Source organism: Nelumbo lutea, chromosome 7 (genome assembly GCF_056320005.1).
Source record: "Nelumbo lutea isolate HS-2025 chromosome 7, American lotus-T2T, whole genome shotgun sequence".
NCBI classification, from domain to species: Eukaryota; Viridiplantae; Streptophyta; class Magnoliopsida; order Proteales; family Nelumbonaceae; genus Nelumbo; species Nelumbo lutea.
The window spans coordinates 59378297-59389032 of NC_142690.1; the positions used below are offsets into that span (position 1 = coordinate 59378297).

Genomic DNA, 10736 nt, shown 5'->3' on the forward strand with positions numbered 1-10736 from the left:
CTAAAAGTTCTTCAAGGATGGAGTTCTAAACAATGACTTAAACAATATTTATATAACTCTTATTCCTAAAGTAAAGAACCTTGAAGAGGTCTCTCGTTTTAGGCCAATAATCTTATGCAATACAAATTACAATATAATAGCAAAGATTTGGCCAATAGGCTAAAACCTCTCCTAAATGGATTAATTTTTAAAAAGCAAATTACTTTCATTCTGGGTAGAACTACCTCTGATAAGTGATAACATTCTTAAAGCTCATGAGGTAATGCACCACATGAAAACCTCTAAAGCCAAGGGAGGTCTCATGGCTATCAATATTGACATGAGTAAAGCCTATGACAGGGTTGAATGGGTTTTCTTGGAAAACAGTATGAAATTGTTGGATTTTGGTGAAAAATGGATCTAGTGGATAAGGACATGTGTCACTTCAGTGACCTACCAGATCCTTGTGAGTGGCTCTCCCATAAAGAAAATCTATCCCCTTTGGGGTCTTAAATAAAAATGTAACCACAAATGAATTGACTAGGATTAAAATTTGTAGACAAGCTCTAACTATCTCCCATTTATTTTTTATAGATGATGGTTACATGTTCTCAAAAGTTGACTTTAGATAAGCAGGTATTCTTCTTGAAGCCATTTCCCTTTATGAAAAGGCCTTAGAACAATAGGTGAACTATAGTAAATCTGAAGTCATTTTTAGTCCAAAATTGTGTCATAGATTAAAAAAAAAGATGATTTCTTGTTGTATCCATATTAAAAAGGTGGCAAAACCTTCAATTTATCTAGGAGCTTACCCACTAATTGGCAAGAAGAAAAGCTAGGTGTTTGATTATCTTGCTGGGAGTGTGGAAAATAAGGCAAAGAGATTGACAGGATCCTTCCTCAATTCAGTTGGAAAGGAGGTCCTTCTAAAGTCAATCCTTATAGCCCTTCCAATCTATTGTATGTCAAACTTTTTAATTCCAAAAGAGCCTTGCAATTCTATCTCAAAATCCTAGAGGAAATTTTGGTGGGGAGATGGAGAAAGGAAAAAAAGAATGTAAAGTGGACTTAGTGGACCCAAATTTGTAAAAACAAATCAAATGGGGGCTTTGGCTTCAAAGACCCTCACTCTTTCAGTCTAACTCTACTGGAAAAATTAGCTTAGAGACTCTATAAATATTCAAGTGGTCTCTGGGAAAAGCTTCTAAAGGCAAAATACTTCCTAGATACCCATTTTTTGTAGGAAAATTTGAGAAGTAGATCCTCATGGGGCTGGATAAGTGTTTCAAAAGGAACAAATATCTTTGAAAGAGGTATTATGTGGAAATCCAGCAAAGGGAATAGGGTGAGAGTTTGGGAGGACCCTTGGATTCCCGGACTTGAAAGTTTTAGGCCAATGGGACCCATGACTAAGGGGATCAGAACCTTATGGTTGAGGATTTCATTGACCAGGAAGATAGATGTTGGAATAGAAGGAAAATCTTAAATATTTTCATCTGACCTATAGATAAAAAATTATGAAAATCCACCTCTCTAACTTTTTGATGGAGGATAAACTAATTTGGGTGGGAGCAAGAATGGCAAATTTACTACCAAGTTAGCCTATTTCATAGCCCTTCAAATTCAGAGAGGGGACCAACATATCCCCCCTCATATGCTATGGACATAATTGTTTGGAAACAAATATGAGGTATGCCTATAGAGCCAAAAATAAAACTCTTTCTTTGGAAATGTATTTTGAATGCAATGCCAATTAGAGAAAACTTGTTCAAGAGAAACATTGTATCCTCCAAAATCTGTGGTAGATGTAAAAAAAAAAAAAAGCCAAAATCCATTCTGCACATCCTATTACTATGTGATAAATCCAGATGTGGGGCTTGGATTTGGTTTGGAAGTAAACCTAGAATTGGCAAGAAACCTCAGTGGCTTTGAGGAGTGGTTCAAAAGCAACATTACATTTCTTGAGAAAAATAACTTGGCCCAAATTGCAAACGTTGCTATTACTTTGAAAATATTGAAGTAAATCCCTATACTATTTTATTTTCTATTCGTATGTCAATAGTGGAAAAATCTCAATTCTAGCTTTAGAAATTGGGAAACTATTCAAAAGTTGAGAAGAAGGTGCCCCAATCTTTTTTGATCCCTCCATGTCGAGGATGGATGAAGATAAACACTGGTAGAGGTTTTTGCAACATGTAGAGGGCTTCTTTTGGTTTTGTGGTTTGAGATGCAGATGGATATGTTTGGGGATCTGGTTTTGGTCCGATTGTTGCATATTTTCCCCTTGTGTTTGAAACAAAAGCTCTTTTGAAAGCAATATTTTTTGTGATTGACAATGATCTAAATTCAGTAATCTTTGAATTGGACTATTCTACTTTAGTTGGTAATCTTTTGGAAAGACATTAAAGCTTTGTTAGCTAGAAAAACTTTTAAATTTTGTAAGTTTCTTGGGGAAGCAAATGTGGTAGCTCATGCTGTGGCATAATTTGGGCTAACTAATCACTTCAGGTGCTAGTTAGTAGTTCCTCAATGTTTGTCTTCTGTTTTATAGTTAGTCAACTGTAAATTGATCGTCTCAATTTTGACTTGGAAAAGGAGAATATGGACCCGATGGCTAAAGAATAACAATTAAGATACTAATATGGAATGTTAGAGGGGTGGGTAGACCAAGCCTAAGATGTCAAGTTTTTTCTCTCTCTAAATCTCATAATGTTGGTTTATGTTTTTTAGTGGAAACTAGAGTAGGTCCAGAGAATGCAAAGAAAATATTAAGATCTCTTCCTTTTGATGATTATGTTTTTGTTGAATTAGTTGGATTCTCTGGGGGATTATGGGTCTTGTGGAACGAAAACTAGTGTAACCTGAATGTCATCTTCTCAAATGATAGAATTATTCATGCATTAGTTGAGGATCTATTGCTAAACTAATCATGGCTATGCACATTTGTCTATGCCCCTCCAAACCATATAGAGAAAAAAGTTGTTTGGTCTTGGCTCAAGGAAATTTTTGATAATGTTGACCAATAAGTGGTGTGGTAGGCCTATATCTTATAGTAAAACAAAGGATTTTAATGAATTTATCAATACATGCAACTTAATTGAGATGAAAATGGAATGAATCTAATTTACTTGGAGAAACCGCAATGTCAAAGAGAGGCTTGATCGGGTTTTTGCAAATAATTTGTAGAGGATGAACCACCTGGAGGCTTTCTTTGTAAACCTTCCATTTCTTGATTTAGATCACTCTCTTCTCTTGCTCCAAATGGATGAAAAGCTGAATTTAGGCTCCAAGCCTTTTAAATTTGAGGTTATGTGGTGCCTTGACTCAAGTGTTGAGGATGTTATTCAAAATGCTTGGAGCATTCTTTCTGATGGATTAAAAGCCACTCAATTTATTAAGTGCCCATTTGGCAAGTCTTTTGATTTCCCGAAGATCTGGTACAAGATCTAATAGTTAAAAGATAGGGTAAGCTTTTGCAAATAGATCTTGGAAGACGAAAGACTGTTTGGTTGAAATGTTTTTTATAGATCTCATGAAAGACCATAAAAATTAGAAGACCATTTGATAATGTGATGAAAATGTGTTGTTTATATGAATGTCTTGTACATGGGTCAACGAACCTTTCATTTAACACATGGGACCCACATACATTTTCTAAGGTGGACCTCACATATCATTGGTTGACATGTATTTGGGGCCCACATACATTTTTTAAGGTGGGCCCCACATACCATTGGAGACATGCATGTGGGATTCATATGTGGACATGTATGTAGGGCCCACATACATTTTAAAAGGTCGGCCCACTTATCATTGGTGAACATGCATGTGGGGTCCGTGTGTGGATATGTATGTGGGGCCCACATACATTTTTCAAGGTGGGCCCAACATACCACTGGTGGACATGCATGTGGGGTCCATGTGTGGCCATGTATATGGGGTCCATGTGTGGACGTATGTGAGTCCCACATAATACCTAATGCGGGCCTCACATACATTTTCCAAGGTGTGCCCCACATACTATTGATAGGTCTCACTTACACATTCAAATAGTTTTTTTTTGTGAAAAGATAACTCATTTTCTCTCAAGCGTGTGCATCGTACCACATGTTCGAAAAAGATGGGGGGCTAAAAGATTATAAAAATTTCATTTGAAGCTTCCTGAAAAAGCCCAAATTTGGGCTGTTGGCGTCTTTTATGGATTGGAGTTTTTCCGAATAGATCTTTCTATTGCTAAACAGGAAAAACTCAGAATTCAGGCTTTCGAGTTTCTAAACAGCCCGAAGCCCGCACGGAAAGACTTGCCAAACGCGGTCCAAAAAATATTGTAGTCAAAATTTTAAAAGACTGGAATAAACAAAAAATTGGTAATATATTCCACCTAAAAGAAAAGATTATGAAGCAAGTAGGAGAAGTCTGAATGAAGTTATAGAATGATCAACATAATAATTCTCTATTGAATTTGGAAACTGCTCTCCAAAGACATCTCAACTCAATTCTAGCGAAAGAGGAAATACATTGGGCCCAAAAACCAAGACTTAATTTGATTAAATTGGGAGATAAAAATAACAACTTTTTCAATACTACAACCACTACATGGAAGAGCAATAACAAGATTACGAGGATAAAAAAAATGATGGAGAATGGATTTGCGATCAAAAGAGCATTGGGGAATTTCTTAGTGAAAATTTTAAGAATAGATTTAAAGTTGAAACTTTATAAAACATTGGGGAGTTTATTGAGGCAATTAACCCGTACATGTCCAATGATCAAAACTTTAACATTATTAGGGAAGTGACAAATGAAGAAATAAAAGGCACATTATTTTCTATGAAGGACCTCAAGGCTCCGAGGCCGAATGGCCTTAATGCTTTATTTAAAAAAAAAATATTGGGCCATTATTGGAAATTCCATATGTAGTGTGGTGAAAGCCTTCTTCCATTATGGTAAGATGAACAAGATTATTAATAAAACTTTTAATACACTTATTCCAAAAAACCCCAATCCTCAAATAGCAAACAATTATAGACCCATTAGTTGTGCAATGTTATCTATAAAATTATCTAAAAAATTTTGATCAATCCAATTAAGCCATTTCTGAATGATATTGTCTCCCCTTTTTGGAGTGCATTAATTCCGACAAGACAAATCACAGATAACGTGCTTATTGCCCATGAGATTGTGCACACTATAAAGAATAGGAAGGGTAAAGAGGGAATTATGGCATGTAAAGTTTATGATAGACTTGATTGGGATTTCATTGAGAAGGTCCTTGGAAAGTTTAGATTTCATGGTACTTGGATAAATTGGGTCATGGTGTTCCTCCAAGAGAAATCACCCCTTCTAGGGGGATCTGGCAAGGTACCCATTGTCTTCATACATTTTTGTCCTATGCATTGAGACCCTCTCTTTAAACCTTTATCATATTGGCTATTGAATTTGTAAACAAGGTCCGACCATTACAATTATGTAGTTTGCATACAATTGTATCATCTTTGCAAAAGTGGATATTTAAGCTTGCCTCACTGTTAAAAATGTTTTGACCAGATTTGCAAAAGCCTCAGGTTAGGCTCTAAACTTTGCAAAGTCATCCGTAATTTTTTCAAAAAAATATTTATCTAAGATTAAAGAAATTCATGGCTAAAATTCTAAGGATTCTTCTATAGACAAAAAATGAGAATTATTTAAGTGTTTAGTTTTTAAGAACAAATATAACAAGGGCACCTTTAAAATTCTAAGTGAGAAAATGGATAATAAGATAGGTGGATGGAAAAGAAAATCTCTCTCATTGCCTCTCCTTGGCAGGAAAAATTATGCTCATTGAGGGTTCAAGTATTATGATTCCTCAATATATTATGAAATCTTCCAAAGTCGTAAAAAGGGTCATTCAAGACCTAAGAAAAGCGAAGAAATTTCTTATGGACCAACAATAAAGAGAGAAACCCCTCCACCTTGTCAATTGGTATACGGTGTGCACCTCAAAACATTGGGGGTCGGGGGGTTTGGCCTAAAGAACTTGGGATGGATGAACGAAGCTTGTATAGTGAAGTTAGGTTGGAAATTACTGAATGAAAAAGATAATTTATGGGTTCAAGTTGTTAAAAATAAGTATTTGAAGAGAGAAAAATTTTGGGACACTAAACAAAAAAAGAATCATTCATAGGCCTGGAAGGGCATCCTAACTTCTTGAGAATAGATTAAGAGAGGTTTAGGTTGAATTATTGGCAACAGTAATAACACAAAAATATGGACTGATAGGTGGTCAGATGCGGAACCATTAATCAAATTGGTTGATAATGCAGAATCGATTAATTTGGTTCTCGAAGTCATCAACCAAGATAGCAGAACTTGGAGGGAGGACTTAATTAAAAATTTAGTGCCTTGGAGTGCATGGAAGAAAATAAAAACCATGTTTTTTCTCTCTTGGGATTATGAGGATAAACTCATATGGAGGCCTAACTCGAATGTAGTTTCTCTACCAAATTTGCCTATAATGTGACTTGTCTGATGCATGAAAACCCTACTAGGGCATCAAAGGAAATCGATAATGTGTAGAAATTGAAAATTGCTCTAAAATTTAAAATCTTCTTATATCTTTTACTAAACAACAAACTTCCGTCCAAAATGACCCTTCAGAATAGAGGATTTGATATTGACGACAATTCTAATTATTGTAGAGAAGAGGTGGATGATGCTCATATCTTCATAAAGTGCCATTTTGCTAGAACAATTTGGCTCATAACAGGAGATTCTATACTGATTCATTCCTCCTCCGGAGAACAACAATTCGGTTCTCAATTGGTGGATTTATTTGGAGAGCAATAGTAGAAATACAAAGGATCCATTGAGGATGCTGCGGGTCTTGATAATGATCCAAAGAATGAATCTAATAAGCAGTGTATCCCAATCAAGTGGATAAATCTAAAAGTGAACAAAATCAAAATTAATTTTATTTTGATGCTTCCTTCTGAAACAACCGATGCTCTATTGCTTGTGTGGCCAAAAATAACTTGGGCCAGATTTTAGACTTCAAAGCATATGAAACTGGATATACGAAGCATGGGCTGCTTGGGAAGTCCATAATCTTGCCCTCAACTTCAATGGGAAGCCCATCACAATTGAAGAAGATTCTAAATTGGTTATTGATAGCATGAAGAACCAAGTGGATCCCCATAGAGACTGCAGAACTTTGGTTCAGGTACACCAATTTCCAATCCTTGTTTGCTAGGACCTGATCAATTTTCCCATAATATTATTTAATTTCCATGTATATTTTCCTTCCTCCTCTCTTCTCATCACTGCTTCTTAGAGCATTAAAATTGCCCAAAATACACCATGGGCCCAGAGTGTCCTAAACAATTTTTTCTAATGCAGCCCATTGTATGCACTAATCTATCATTCCAACATATTACATTAATAGGGTAAAAAATTGTTTCCAACAACTTAGTAATAATTAATCTATCATTCCAACATATTACATTAATAGGGTAAAAAATTGTTTCCAACAACTTAGTAATAATTCCACTGATTAGAAGGACAAACCCGAGTTTCCATGAAAAAAAAAAAAAAGTCTATATTGAGAGATTTGGAGCACTCTCTCACTTGTCTTCTATCCTAAACGAGTAACAACACAAGAGAAGAAGAGTAGTAATTGTTGTAGGAAAAAAATATTAAAACAAAAAGTGAAAATTAAAGGGCAGCAGCAGAAATTAATGCAAGATGGGTCAATTCTTTGCCATCAGATCATCAATCAGAAAACCCAAGGAAGAAAATGAAGATCCACCGTCCACAACTGTTGCTCTTCTCTTCTCCCTCATGTCCCACACCCTTCTCCTCACCTCGCTATCACCGTCCATCAAAGATCTAATACTTCGTTCCACCTCCTCCGCACTCACCAAATCATCACCATTCCTGTAATCCAGTCTGATCTCCAGGGCCAATCCCAAGTCCCTCACCATCTCAAACGCGTTTAAATGCTGCTCAGCATAGAGGGGCCACGTGGCCACCGGTACGTCGAACCAGAGGCTCTCCAATATCGAGTTCCACCCGCAGTGAGATATGAACCCTCCGATCGCTGGGTGGCCCAGCACTTCCACTTGTGGGATCCACCCACATATCAAGCGTCTCCCCTCCGTCCGATCCAGGATCCCATTGGGCAAGATCTCCCCAAGCTCAACGTTGGTGTAGTCACGGGGTGGGCCCATCATAACCTCGGAAGGTTGACGCAAGGACCACAAGAACCGAACACCGCTCCTCTCGAGCCCAACCGCTATCTCTTTCAGCCATTTCACGATCTTATCTCCTCGGATGCGGTTGGACGGCGAGTGGATCCGAGACTCCAAGTCGATCAATGGTCCAACCGGATAAACCGGAGGGGTTCGACCATCTGAGAATGAGTTAATAGCGTGAGATTCAAGCTCGGAAATTGAATTTACGATGATGCCCTTGGCTTCTCTGAAAGGACGACAGTGATAGAGCCACCGAATGTAGGCGTCCTCTTTCCTGATCCATAGAGACACAGGCAAGAATCGGGGGGATACCGGGTTGACATAACTCGGTATTATCAACTCAACTGAGTCCTTTAAATCGGTGGTCGTCTGACTATTGAGGGTTGGGAAGTGGAGCATGAGACCGAGCATGGCTGCTGTGAGGTGAAGAACATGTAGGACGGAATGCCGAGTTCTGCCGCTACGTCGATCAAGGGAGAGCAGAAGAGATCGAGGACCAACCCAGCGATTCGAGACTGGCGCTGAGAAGCCATGAGTTGGGTGACAGCTTGTTTTACGTGGGGTCTGTGGCCTTCAATGAAGCGAGAGATAAAGCTGAACGGTAGCTTGCAAGTCTCCGGTGAAGGAGGGTCTACCGAGAGGAGCTCGATCCAGCGAATCCAAGGGGCGGAAGAAGCTAGTGAATCAATGTATCCGGCATTCAAGATAGAGGGTGGCTTTATACAGAGAACAGTGATTGAAAGGCGATCATGTCGATCAATGAGGCGCTTTGCAAGCTCAATGGTTGATACCAGGTGACCGGCTCCCGGTGAGGGGACGAAAACCAACTCTTCTTTCTCCATTGCCTCCTGTTCTTCATTCTTCTCCTCTGGAGAGTATTTAAAGCTACATTCCAGTTAATTAATTAACTAGTTAAAGCTCGTAATTTACGCTTAATTAATTACCAATTTGATTTCAGTCAATTATATACTCTCATACTGGTTGGCATGATCCTGCTAATTAATTAAGGTAAGGTCAATGCTTACATTGATTTATGCGCAGGCCACAACACTTAAATCAGCCTATCATGTATGATACTTAATTTTTTTTTTGGGAAAAGTAGGGAAACACACGATGCAGAATTCTGAATTCCGGTCCCCTACAACTTTTGTAGCCCTCTCCCCTATAAACCAAATCCTGTCTATAAATTTGGCATCAATTCACGGTCAGGATGCATTCCCCCTGTATTTTGGGCTTAATAAATTCTGATCTGCGCTGATCCCTATTTCTCCCTAATTCTTCTACTTGTTTGAGATATAGCACGTTCTATCTATATCTATATTAATAATAAAATTAGTATAGAAGTAGGAAGGAGGTCTAGATTCTAGGGTTTTTAGGCCATAAGGGTAATTTTTCATCCTTGGCAGCATTTTGAAAGAAATATCACATAGGGGCACTAATACACGAGGTGTATTGTATCCACCATATGAAATACACATTATATTTACATGTTATAGGACAAAATTACTCTCTCCCTTAAAAAGCCCTCTCGACTGTTAACTTGTTTAGAAGATTTACCGATTCGTTAGCATCTCCGCATTTAGAACTATAGTGGCAACATATTGTACAGAACTACTAAGAGAAAATACAAAGAAGAAGTTGCAGCTCTAGAGGACGAAGCCAGAAAGATATATGTTACTGATGACAAATTCAATGTAGTCCCCAAGGGAGGAAAGTTTGTGGATATAAAGGTGAAGCAAGGCTGCTTCATATTGCGAGTGGGCTTGTGCTCCTTGGGTGGTTTAGCATCGTTGGTTAACCCTGAGGATAGAAATCTGGGCGAAGATTGGGATAAGGAAATGTTCAATAACTGGGTCTCGTCCATGTTTTCCATCAGTAATCAATTTCCCCCTCTTGATCCTCCAGAAGCTGATGGAGCAAAGCTTCTTTCAAGCGGTGTTGAGTAGGGGAAAATGGAAGGGACCCCATGACTTGGCGAGGATGGTGTTGTATGACAGTCTGATGAAGCCCATGCTTGATCTCCATGGAAGAAGAGCAACCACATCATTTCTTAAGAAGCGCCAACCCTTCTCCATGCTCTTTGACTTACTCTCACTGGGCCTGACTTGAGTGGTGGTGGATGTCAAAGAAGATGACAGTGTGTGATCCACCTTCCGCAGCACGACGGAGTTGCGAGAAGCTGGAATTAGCTTCAGAAACAAAAAGGGGATGGGGATTAGAGGGATAAAATTCAAGACAAAATGGTTGAAATTTGATGCTCATCTCTGCCTCCGTTCACCTCCACTGGACCCAATACAAAGATGCTGCTTGAGAGCTTGATTGATTTCAAAGGGGAGCTGTATCAAGACAGAAGCGGTGGTGAGTTTTGTTCATATTTGAAGTTCATGAGTGAGCTGCTGGTTCGTAGTCATGAAGATGCCAAGGTCCTTACTATACATGGGATCATTGATGTCGATACTGCAAGTGTGGAAAGTTTGCACAATACCTTGGTGCATTTACGCCTGCCGGAGGTAGTAAACGACCAGTCTT

At 38.4% G+C, this 10736-nt stretch overlaps 1 pseudogene; it reads right to left on the reverse strand.

The window, feature by feature from the left end:
* Positions 1-7642: 7642 nt before the first annotated feature.
* LOC148846589 (UDP-glycosyltransferase 71K2 pseudogene) lies at positions 7643-9049 on the reverse strand (annotated as a pseudogene).
* Between the last annotated feature and the right edge of the window lie 1687 nt (positions 9050-10736).